This window comes from Typopeltis vanoorti, chromosome 17, assembly GCF_054136105.1.
Source record: "Typopeltis vanoorti isolate ZY-2024b chromosome 17, IOZ_Tvanoo_1.0, whole genome shotgun sequence".
Lineage (NCBI taxonomy): Eukaryota > Metazoa > Arthropoda > Arachnida > Uropygi > Thelyphonidae > Typopeltis > Typopeltis vanoorti.
Genome location: NC_143565.1, coordinates 84388874 through 84402285, shown reverse-complemented (window position 1 = coordinate 84402285; position 13412 = coordinate 84388874). Strand labels below are relative to the sequence as shown.

General features: G+C 34.9%; 1 protein-coding gene across 2 annotated transcripts in view; it reads left to right on the top strand.

Annotated features, from left to right (window-relative positions):
* Positions 1 to 13412, top strand: part of Brf (Brf RNA polymerase III subunit) — a 375147-nt gene that overhangs the window by 253747 nt on the left and 107988 nt on the right. The gene's annotated exons all lie outside the window — the stretch shown is intronic.

The following is a 13412-nucleotide window of genomic DNA, read 5'->3' as shown; positions in this document are numbered from 1 at the left end:
TCATGTTTGCTCAAAATATAGACACTTAAGTGTTGAAGGAGAAAAAAGTTGTTTTATCATCAAAGAAATGGGTAGAAATGAAAATGCAACCGAATGGAAACACTACAGACTCAAGAACCGCATGTTTGCCTAAAAAGTTATCCAAACATAATGAATCATTTGCTCATAATAAAATCATAAAAATAAACGAAGAATGTAGCAAATCTATATTACCAAATTTAATTGACAAACTAAATGAAAGAGAAATTTTGATAACTTCAAAAATGCTTAATTCTGTTTATAGTTTGGTGAAGAGAAACCGACCAATGTCTGATTTACCAGATTTAATCGAACTCAAAATTAAAATGGTATTGATCTAGGATTATCATTGAATTCTAGATTCTCATCAATTAGAATAGTTGAACATATTTCTAAACAAATAAAATTAGAAATATTCTCCAAAATAATAGAAAAAAAATGCAAAATTTCTATAATAGTAGACGAATTGATAATGTTGTCAATTCGTCTGCTATTATAGAAAAAAAGTGTTTTAGTTATTCATATACAAGTTGAACTCACTGAACCATGTATGATTTTTGTAGATCTTGCAGAACTAGAAAATACTACCGCTAAATGTATATGCATGCTACTCTAAATTCATATGGATTTTCTGATAACAATTTAAAAAATCATCTCATTGCATTTTGTTCTAATGGAGCTAGTGTAATGCCAAGAAACAAATCAGGTGTTGCAATCAAACTTCTACAAAAATTTCCCAACATTGTGATTTGCCATTGCGTAGCTCATCGTTTACAATTAGCATTAGATGATTCGATAAAAAACATTAAAGAAATAAATCATTTTGAAATATTTATGGATAAATTAAATGCTTTTCATCATCAATCACCAAAACATCAACGAGAATTAAATACAATTGCAAAAGGCCTTAGTATCGAAATTTTAAAGATCGGCCGTGTGTTTGGACCACGATGGGCAGCTTGCAGTTTACGAATGGCTCTTGCTGTGTGGAGAAATTACCCAGCTTTGTGCAAGCATTTTGCATCTAACGATAAACATAAGGGCTTTTTAAACTGACTTCTCAATTTGAATTTTTAAAAGATCTAGCATTAATGATTGATATCCTACAGGAATTATCATATCTGTCAGAAGCTCTACAAAGTCACAATATAAGTATTATAAGGGCTAACTCCTTAACATGTTCGCTGCCAACTACGAGTATACTTGTAGTTGGTAAACTAGCTACACAAGCCAGCTACGAGTATACTCGTATGATGCTTATCGCCAGCAACGAGATTACTGCATTGACCTTGAAGAAGTGAAAATGCTCGGCATACGGGAACAGACTATGCCGAAGTAGTATGGCAGCGAACGTGTTTATCATGCAAACAATTAATGCAATTAATGATTTTAAAAATTCTGTAGGTTCTTGTGAATCTAAAATTAATTCCATGTTAAAATCAAAACAATTTGAAGGAATAGCAATTGAAAGCATAATCAGATTTCACAAACTACCACGAGAAACATTACTAAACTCTCTTATAATGTCTTTAAAGGATAGATTAATGCAGCAAAGAAATTTTAAACTTAAAAATGAAAATTATGAGGATTTGGAAGATGAAGAACTCAAAAACATTTTAAATGTATGTTATCCTGAAACATGGAGTATGGAAGAAGTTACATGTCCATGGTTAGAAGGGGCAAAAAAAGATAAGATCTTTAAATTTTATTTTGAAATATGAAATTAAAATTAATGATTTTAGAGATTTAGTGGAAATGGCTTTGACTGGAAAGTTACAAAACGAAATTCCCAGCACAGCGAAAAAAGCCAAAGCGATTATGGCAACAATTGCAGTTTGCAATGCTGAAGCCGAACGATCTTTTAGTGTGATGAATAATATCGTAATGATGAAAAGATCTTCTCTCACTATAACTTATTTCTGATTTAATGACAATATGTATAAATGGGAAACCCTTGAATAAATTTAATCCGAATCCCTATGTCAAATATTTTCTAGAAAATCATCGCTCGGCTATAGATCCTCCTAGAAGAACACAAGACATGGTGGAGGAAAGAAATAAGGTGTGGCAGCTGTTGTCATAAGTATTTCCTTAAAGTAATTGTTTTTAAATCTTGACCTTTAAAGGGGAGAGTTTTTTCTGGGTAAATGTGCACCAGAGAGAGAGTTTTTTTTTTTTTTTAATGTAAAATCGTCTCGTAGTTTCGAAAGTGATTTTAATAAATAAAATATTATAGTTACTGTTACTACCATGTTACAAATAAGAATTCACTTTTGGTAGTCTCATATAAATAAATAGGACTATAAAATAACACACCTTGATTGGTACCATTGATTATCACTTGACGTATAAAAACAAAAGAGAAATATAACGTACTTCAATATTATTGTGTTTAGATAATATTTATGTATTATTTATAGATTGTTTGTCATAAAAACTTCTATCGCAAACAAAACAAATTTATTTTGTTTATAAACATCCCGCAAATATCCATTAGCATTCACAAACATCCTGCCATGGAAATGGAAGTTTGTGATTGTCTGTGGAAATACTAGTGGTGGCAGTCAGCGATAGATGGCATTGGTGTAGTTTTTTTTTTTTTTTTTGCTCGACGATGCTTTGTTAAAATTTCCATAGCTCACCACTGTCTATGGTCCCACAGAAGGTTCTACTAAGGTAGAAGTGGAGGAATTTTTTGAGGCTTAGAGAAAGCAACTCTGACACAATGAAAAATGAAAAGTTGGTCTTTGTTGGGGATCTAAATAGCAAAGTATGAAATGACTGTCAGGCATACAAAAATATTTTGAGAAAAGAGCAAAGCTAATAATAATGGCAAATACCTGTTGGATTTCTGCTCAGAACATGGACTGGTTATTACTAACACCATGTTCCAACATAAAAATGTGCACAAATTCACATGGAGAGAAGAGAAAAGGAATAAGAAAAGTCTCATTGACTATGTTGTTGTGGATAGTGAAGATTTCTCCATGGTGCAGGACATTAGAGTGTACAGGGGATTTGAAATTGGAAGTGATCACCATTTAGTCTTGAGCAGGATAAAATTGAATTTCATGTTTAAAAGAAGAACATATAAGAAAGTTTTAAAGTAAATAAAAGTTGAGCAGCTCTCAGATGTGAACTGTAGACTAAAATAGACAAACAATATTCAAGAAAAAATGATAGAGTTTGAGAACCGGAACCAAACCTTGGAGATTCAGTGGCAACTGAAGAAAACGTCGATTGATTCAGCCAGAGAGGCATGTAGTGAGGTGGTCTGCTTAAAAGTTAAAGAGGCAGTAAAGGAAAAGAAGAAAGCATATCAAAAGTTCATTGAAAATAAGTCAGCATGTGCTCTTAGAGAATACTGAGACAATTGTAAGAAAGCTAAACACTGTGTAAAACTAACTAAACAAAAGTCATGGGAAAATTTTGGGGAGAACATAGAAAATAAATATCAAGAAGATGAGATATTCTGGAGGTTTGAAGAAGCTCAGAAATGGAGGAAAGAGTGCTATGAAAGGAATTAGAGATAATAAAGGTGACATAAAAACTGGAGAAAAAGTTATCCTTGATGTATGGAGTAATTAATTCAAAAAATTGCTAAATGAAACAATCAGTGACAGCACAATGGTAAAAAAACACTGACCAGACATGCAATCAGGAACACATATCCATACTTGAAATAGAAAATGCCATCAAATGCTTGAAACGGAAAGGCAGGAAGAGTAGATGATATTTGACCAGAAATGCTCAAGTATGGAGGTATAGAAGTCTTACAATGGCTGCACTGCATAGTTCAGAATGTCTGTCCAGACATTCTGAACTATTGAGTAGAACTCTCATAATACCCATATATAAAAAGAGAAATAAAACTGAATGTGAGAATTCCAGAGGTATTTCTCTACTGAATATTCCTGGTAAGATTTATGCAAGTATTCTTGAGAAACGCTTAAGAATGTGGAATGGAAGCTTGATGAAGAACAAGCTAGTTTCAGGCCAAATAGAGGCTGTCATGATCAGATTTTCACTTAACAACAACTAGTTGATAAATCATGGGAATATAACAAAGATTTTTATTTAAGTTTTATAAATCCAGAAAAGACATATGACAAGGTGCCAAGAGAGAGAGAGAGAGAGAGAGAGAGAGAAGCTATTCAAAACACTACAGTTGTATGTTGTCAGTGGGGCATTATATCAAACAATACTTAGTCTTTATTTGAGTTTAAGTCAGCAGTTATAAGCACCTAATTAAGAATTAAAAGCAAAGGAAGGAAGTACAAGAAGACGGTTTAATGTTAAATCTGGTGTTAGACAAGGATGTACATTATCCCCTCTGTGATTCATTATTTATATGGATCACATTATGAAGGAAAGTGGTATTAAACCTGATATCAAAATTTGAGATGTTAATCTCAGCTCTTTACTTTATGCAGATGAAGTTATACTTCTAAATAAATCCGGTACAAGTTTGCAAGATTCCCTGACTAAATTGAATAACAGTTGTAATAAATTTGGTATGAAAGTCAGCAATAACAAGGCAAAGACAATGAAAATAGGCAGAAGCATTGAAAATATCAACTGCATTGTGAATGGAGAACATATAGAACAAGCAGAATATTTTAGTTATTTAGGCACAATTTTTAGTGAAGGTGGTAAACTAAATATGGAAGTAGACAACAGAATCAACAAAGCTGGTATGGTAGGAAATCAAACTGAATAAATTTGTATGGGATAAGAGAGAAATTAGTCAAAACACTAAATTAGTATACAAGACAGTGTTCAAACCAATTTTAACTTATCGATATCAGAGCTGGGTTAAAAATAAAACATTTCACTAAAGACTAGAGACAACAGATATGAGAGTCCTGAGAAAGATTGGGGGACGTGAACAGATGGCAATATCATGTTAAAAACGAGGATATTAGGAAAGTACTTGACGTTGTTAGCATCCAGGATGTGTTAGCAGAGCTAATCTCAGGTGGTATGATTACTTAAACAGAATGGGAGAGGAAACACGTCAGGAATTTGATGATCTTTAATTACTCTCCAAGGATACAGAACTCTGAAGTTAATAATTGTAGGACAGGCATTCACAGATTATTGAGAATGTTTTGTGCTTAATGAAGAGCAAATGATAAAGAGCAAAATAGAATAAATTAAAGATTTCAAGAAATTACATTCTTGGTTTAATCCTTTATCCAAGTGTAAGCAAATTATTTTCCGGACTGGGCAACTTGTATAAAGAAGCTAATGACTTCACATCACTTGCCTTATCTCATAATGCAAAGCAGAAATTATTATGGGCATTATAATTGCTATGCATTATGGGACGGGTTATTACCCAGATCATTTTGATCCTTATTGAGGTCTCATCAGTGGAAGCCAGACCCATCTAGGTTGAAGTAATGCAGTAGTCATATTTCCATATACAAGTAGAAAAAGGTGTCACACCTTATTATTAAAATACTCTGGATTAGAGATAGTTGTTGGAAATTTTGCCATTTGTCTATATTATAAATTAAAAATGCCAAGAAATTATATTCTTAGTTTAATCCTTTATCCAAGTGTAAGCAAACAAAGTTTGCACCTGAACTTCTCCCACTAATGAAACCTCAATAAAGGTCGAAACTGGTCTGGGTAGTGATCATTATGTGAAGTCATTAGTTTCTTAATACAAGTTGCCCAGTCCTGAAAATAGTTCAGGCACAAACTTTATTTGCTTACACTTGGATAAAGGATTAAACCAAGAATATAATTTGTTGGCATCTCTAAATTATAATATAACCAAGTGGAAAAACTTTCAACAGCTAGTTAGAATCTACAGTGAAGGTATTTTATTTGGAAATGCAATTGGAGCTGCTCAGTTCAAATGTATACCTTTTGTCTGAGCAATTATTCCTCATGCCTACTTCAGAAAATGAAAGATAGATGTATTAAAGAAACTTGCTGAAGGAAACTAATATACAATATTCAAGTATATTGGTCAAGTGAGATGTTTAAGTATTGTATTTAAGGAATTTAAGAGACTGAATGAGTGAAAAAAAAAATAAATAAGGGAAGATTATATAGAACATTGATCAAATAGATGCTGCAATGAAAATTTCCAAATGGCCAAGTAAAACTACAGAATTTTCAGCTGAATGCTGTGTTCAGTTTGTTTTGTAATATGCTTAATGTTATCTTTCAGTATTCAATTTGACTGTGAGAGTATTATTATTATTATTATTATTCAGGCCTCCAAGGAGTCAAAAGACTCATCGAGGGAGGTCCTTCCTAAGACATAAAGTCTGTCAAGACTCACTGAGGGGAGGTCCCCCCCCCTGAGAAACACAAAGTCTATCATACCACTCTTTAAACTCACTGACCGTTCTCGCTCCCACCACTCCATCAGGCAATGCATTCCACGGCTCAACCACCCTCCACACAAAGAAACCACTCCTTACCCACTTGCTCACAGTTTCCTTTCGTAACTTCCAGGGATGGCCCCTTGTCATCACTCCTTCCCGCTGATCAACCAAGCGAAAGAACTCCCCAGTGTCAACCCTGTAACCACCTCTCAACAGTTTAAAAGTCTCAATCATATCACCTCTCCTTCTTCTATCCACCAAACTCTGCAGTCCACATTCTCTCAGCCGATCCTCATAACTATCCTTGTACAGTCCTGAAACCATCTTTGTCATCCGTCTTTGTATCTTTTCCACAGTTAATTTATCCCCTTCAAATCCTGGGGACCAAATCTGAGAACAATAGTCCAAGTGTGGTCTGATCAGAGACTTATACAACGGAATGATAACCCTCTTATCTCTGCAGGTCAGTGTCCTTCTCATAATAGCAGCAATCCTCTGTGTTACCTTCACCACCTTTGCAATATGTCCCCTAAACTTCAGGTTTCTATCAATCATCAACCCCAGATCTCTTGTCTCCCCTACTTCCTCCAGTATAACTCCTCCTATAGAGTATGCAGCATCCCATCGATGTTTCCCAAACCTCAAGACCTTACATTTTGCCTCATTAAACTGACACCCCCATTCATTTGCCCATCTATCTAGCTTATTTAAATCCTCTTGCAGGGCTACCACATCTGCACTATTACTAATAATCCTTCCCAGCTTCGCATCATCTGCAAACAACCGAATATCCCCCTGCAATCCACTGGCTATGTCATTGATATAAAGGTTAAACAATATAGGTCCTAGTACTGAGCCCTGTGGGACCCCACTTGTAACCCTCTGCCTCCTGGAAACTGCTCCACCATACACAACTCTCTGATACCTATCAGACAGCCAATCCTGAATCCAGTTGACCAATCTGACATCCAGACCCATGTGCTGCAACTTAAATATCAGCTTATCATGTGGCACCCTGTCAAATGCCTTCACCAAGTCTAAGAAAATTGCAGTATATGCCTTTCCCTCATCTAATGTTCTTGTAACTTTATTATAAAAGGCTAGCATATTGCTAAAACAAGAGAGTCCTTTCACAAATCCATGTTGATTCTCACAGATAACATTACCCTCATCTGCCCAATGCTGTACACGGTCCCTCACTACTTTCTCCAAGATCTTAACAACTACTGATGACACACAGACTGGCCTATAATTAGACACTTCCAGTCTGTTACCATCCTTATGCAATGGCACTATCTTACCTTCCTTCCATTCCCTGGGCACCTTTGCCAAAGCCAGACTTTCATTGAAAAGCCACGTTAAAGGTACTGTCAATTCCCTAGCACATTCTCTCAAAACTCGTGGCGAAATACCATCCAGTCCCACAGCTTTACTGACATCCAGAGTACTCAGTATCTGAAACACACTCTCCTCCTGTACCTCCAGACCTCGTACCAGTCCTATCCCTCTAGCATTAAAACTGACTCCTCTAGGATGAAATACTCCAATAAAGTGTTCATTGAACAATTCCACTATGTCCTCTGCATCAGTCACTCTATTCCCATTTTTATCCCACAATATCATTCTTCCACAGTCATTTCTCCTCCTACTGGCCACATAGCTAAAAAATTCCCTAGGATTTTCTTTGGATCTTAGGGCCAATCTCCTCTCATATTCCAGTTTCGCTTTCCTTACCACACTAGTCACTCTTCTGGCCTGTGTCTTATATTCCTCATGCATCTCTTCACCTATCTCCTTATATCTCTTCCATAGCCTCTTTTTCGCATGCAATTCTGTTTAATATTGTTTGTCATCCACTTTACTCCAAATTGCGTCCTCTTCTTCACTCGTGGTATACAACTTACCATTGCTGATAACAAATATTCCTTCACAATTTCCCACGCACTGGTGATATCCCGGCCTTCCAATTCCTCCCTCCATGAAACTTCCCGAAGTTGACGTCTAAGACTATTATAATCACCTGCCTTATAATTCCACATAAGTTCCCGTCTCTTTGATACTCCTGCATGTCTATTCATTTTCCAAGTCAACACCATATGGTCACTCTCTCCAACTGGTGGGAGAGACGTCAACTCAGTTATTATCAACTCTTCTGATGCTATAACCAAATCCAAAATTTTTGACCCTCTTGTTCCCTCTGTTACATGTTGCCTAAGACATTTGTCCCTCAAGAATTCTAGAAATTCCATTCCCCTATTGCTACATGCATCTTCCTCTCTCCAATTTATACTACTGAAGTTAAAATCTCCCATAACAATCATTCTTCTTGCACTTGCCAAACTTAGCTGTCTAAACATCTCCTGGTCCCCATCCTCTGTGCTCCTGGGTCTGTAGCAACACCCCACTAAATATCCTGTCTTGCCTACCTCTCCCTCACACCATACGCTCTCAAAATCATTTGTCTCACTTCCTTCCAAATTCTCCACTCTTAGAGGACATAGGTCATCACTTATCATAAGCAGATGAGAAATTATATGTATGAGAAATTATGAAGTATGAGAAATTATGAGTATGAGAAAGTATGAGAAATTATTATTAAGTAATTCTGAGTAATTCATATTAATTATTATTAAGTAATTCATACTGAGTAATTCATATAATAGCTATGCAATTATTTGTATGTCTTAAGAAGTTAGAAATTAATTTAGTACTTTTAATTTTATAAGGAATGTCAGATCTTCTTAGAAGTTAGAAATTAATTTAGTACTTTTAATTTTATAAGAAATGTCAGATCTGATCAGATCTAATCTAATCAGAGATATAATCAAGTACTAAGAATTTGCATCTTTTTTTATATATAGCACTGAGTATATATAGTGTTTACAGTAAATATTTTCGTTTTTTTTATATATCAGCGCTTCATTCTTTAAAATGCATGACATGTTGATTCTTGAAGTCAATGCATCATCACCGATACAAATCTGAAACATTCTAGCTAACTAAAATAAAATTATAATAGTGTTATCTTACTCCATGACTGACTAATATATAGGTTGGATATAGATGAGGAATAACATGTGGAGCAATCAAGCTCTCTCTCTCTCTCTTCTCTCTCTCTCTCTCTTCTCTCTCTCTCTCTCTCTCTTAAAATATAACAAATTATTTTTAAATTTTTATTTTTTATTAGGTTCAAAACCATATAGTACAAGAGCAGGTTTTTCTTTTGTAGCACAAAGAAATGCTGTTCTGCAAGAATATAGCTTATTTTCTTGTAGGACTCTCACATAAATGTTTTTATTATTATTGTTATTATTCATGACACCTCCTATACAACTGTCTCCACCTCTACTGCCAATCATCTCCATCAACGCCATCTACCGCCCACCACCACCATAACTACAATTTTTTTGTCTGTAAATTGCATGTGTTCTGAAGGGCCGATTTGTCTGTATGCGGGAAAAAAACCCTGCTACCTCTTCTCTCTCTCTCTCTTAAAATATAACAAATTATTTTTAAATTTTTATTTTTTATTAGGTTCAAAACCATATAGTACAAGAGCAGGTTTTTCTTTTGTAGCACAAAGAAATGCTGTTCTGCAAGAATATAGCTTATTTTCTTGTAGGACTCTCACATAAATGTTTTTATTATTATTGTTATTATTCATGACACCTACTATACAACTGTCTCCACCTCTACTGCCAATCATCTCCATCAACGCCATCTACCGCCCACCACCACCATAACTACAATTTTTTTGTCTGTAAATTGCATGTGTTCTGAAGGGCCGATTTGTCTGTATGCGGGAAAAAAAACCCTGCTACCTCCATATGAGATCGGCTAACTCACCTTTGATTAAAAAAGTCCACATAAAGATTCCTCCCATCACGACAAGAATCGAACTTAGGCCTATTCCAATCGAAGGGGCGCAATGTACTTCGTTCTTCCAATTGCGCTACGGAGGCGCTATTATGTTCATTATTTACAATTTTATATAATGAAAAATATGTTAAGTAATCTATGTATGTATGTGTTCACATTTAGTAATGCATCATTATTATTACTAAGACTTCAATGAGTTCCTCACTCCAGGGAGTGAGGAACTCATCGAAGGAAGCCATACTATTTGCACCAGCTGTCATACCTGGTCTTGAATTCATTTTTCTTGCATACACAACTGGAATGGACTGCCTTCTTCCAACGGCAGTCCATTCCAGTCATGCACCACTCTATGAGAGAAAAATCTAGCCCTCATCCTCTTTTTGACAGCATTCATTCTCAACTTCCAAGGATGTCTGCATAACCTTTCCCACTCTCCATAAAATGAAAAATTCCATTTACTGAAATTCTGTTTAACCCTTTCAGAAGTTTGTAACTCTCAATCATATCATCCCTCTTTCTCCTGTTTGCTAGTGTGTGAAGCCAACAAATTCTCAATCTGGCTTCATAATCAGTATTCTATAATCCTGATATCATTTTCTGGTGTCCAGAAACCAGGACACCACACCTGCACCAGATACTGTAAGTAAGGTCTTATTAATTGTTCAGATGTGCTAATTACGGGATCATTTTCCTGTAATTAGCTGTAATGAGAATTTAGATATTTTGGTTGATAAGTTCAGGAATCATACTGGTAGGCAACTACAGTAGTAAAGCTCAGTTTTAGAGGCTTAATTAGAAACAACACCTGCAAGGAAAAGGAAGTTATAATACCATTATACAAGTTTCTAGTCAGGTCAACTTTGTTTTTAATGGCTGTCAAGAAAATTGAGGGTATTCAGAGATTATAACATGATATTTATGAGAATCAGTTGGTTAGTTGCTATCTAATGAATGTATCTATCAGTAGAGGAAATTAACTGAAGCATATAAGTTAGTTCATGGCAAATATAAGATAGATAGATAGTAGTAGTTTGCTGTAATTGATGAAATCATGCTCTATCAGAGGGCATAAAAAAGTGAAGAAAAATATGAGAACAAATATGTGAAATTTATTTTTTTAATGTTAGGATAGAATGTCTTCAGCAAAGGATTAAGGTGAATTTATGTAACTTTAAGAAATAATAGATGGGTGTGGTATTATGAATAGAGGATAGATGAATTAAAGATGCAAGTGACGAATATGTAAGTGTTGCTAAGTGTTTGTTTATAAATACGTATTAGTAAAACTAAAAATTTAAATAAAAAAAAAAAGGTAAGGGAAGGAGAGGAGAGGAAAAAGATAAGCTATGAGTGAATATACACACATGAACATATACATTTGAGTGGATGGTGAATTTCATGGCATGTAAGCAAGACAGGCTATAGTGGTGATTAGTTAGTATATGATACTCTGCTGTTCACTTTATTTTTCTTTTTTCTTTTTTTTTTTTTTTTAAGCATTGAGTAAATCAATCTGTTACCTGTCAAGACTCCAACATTATCTATCTTCTAAGGCACTTTTTACTGTATCATCCACCTATATCTTGGTCGTCCTCTGGGTCTTTTTCCTGCCAACCTAGCAAAGAACACTTGTTTTGCTAATCTTTCCTCTCCTATTCCGTTTAAGTGCCCATATCACCTGAGATTAGCTCTGCTAACACATTCTTGGATGCTAACAATGTTAAGTTCTTTCCTAACATCCTCGTTTTTAATATGATGTTGCCATTGATGCCATCTGTTCATGTCCCTAATCTTATTCAGAATTCTCATATCTGTGGTCTCTAGTCTTTGGTCAAGTGTTTTATTTCTAACCCAACTCTCAGATCCATAAGTTAAAAAATTGGTTTGAACACTGTCTTGTATACAGCTAATTTAGTGTTTTGACTAATTTCTCTCTTATTCCATATAAATGTATTCAGTTAACTTCCTACCATACCAGCTTTTTGATTCTGTTGTCTATTTGTTGTGATCAGTGAATAAGTTCACTGCTCTTACTGTCTCTTTAACCACTTTCCAGCCATTATTAAAGCACTGAACATTTTGAAAAACAATAAAACTATCAAAAAGAGGATTTTGTCACTTTCCATATATTAGTGCCTGCAGTATAAGAATAAGATGAAACATGGTGGCAACAGTGGTATGTTGATAGCATAATGTAAGATTCTTGCAACTTGAATCTTTAACAATTTGATTATTATTATTATTACATGGATATCTCCAAGTAGTTCAAACACTCATTACAGCAAGCCATCCTACTACACAACCCAATGTTTATGAAAAACTTCACATAAGTTGAAAAGTGTCTATATACCTTAATGTTGACTTTCCCCTGCTGTTATGATTTGATATACAATTCACCCCCTACCTCCAGTCATTTGCTATACATTTCCTTTGGTATCGTTTCTGAACCTTTTAAAAACATTACTGATTTTATAGCCTTACTCAGCTCAGTAGATCATTCCTGCCAGACAGTTTCTGATTTTTGATTATTAACAAATTGATCCCATAAATTAATAAAGCCACGGTCACATGCCATGCATAACTTATATAGAATCCTAGTAGTTGCCATTGCCCTGACCATAGATCTCTCACTGCCAAATCTGAGCATTATTTCAATAAATTAATCTATTTAACTTTTGATTCAGCTGTTAATAAATGTCAAAATATCATCTTGTAATATTTTAAATAGCTTTGGTATTAGATCATCTAATATGGGAATGTTAGTTTATGGAAGTTTTTTTCACTTGGCTATGCTACTAATTATATAGTAAGTTTTATCCTTTATCCAAGTGTAAGCAAACAAAGTTTGCACCTGAAGTACTTTAAGGCTGGGGCAACTGATGGTTAAGGTGGTATAAGTTCTCATCACTTGCCTTACTATCTCCCATAATGCAAAGCACATCTCCTTGTGGAAATGTATAATGCTATTTATTAAGGGGAGGGCCACTACCCAGGCCGGTTTCGACCTTTATCGAGGTCTCATCAGTGGAAGCCAGACCCAGAGGTGGTGATACTAAGGTGGAGGTAACGGAGCAGTCATATTTACCTATACAAGTTGCTAAAGAGTTCACACCCTATTATTAAAATTCTCTGGATTAGAGATAAGTTTATGGAAGTTTTTTTCACTTG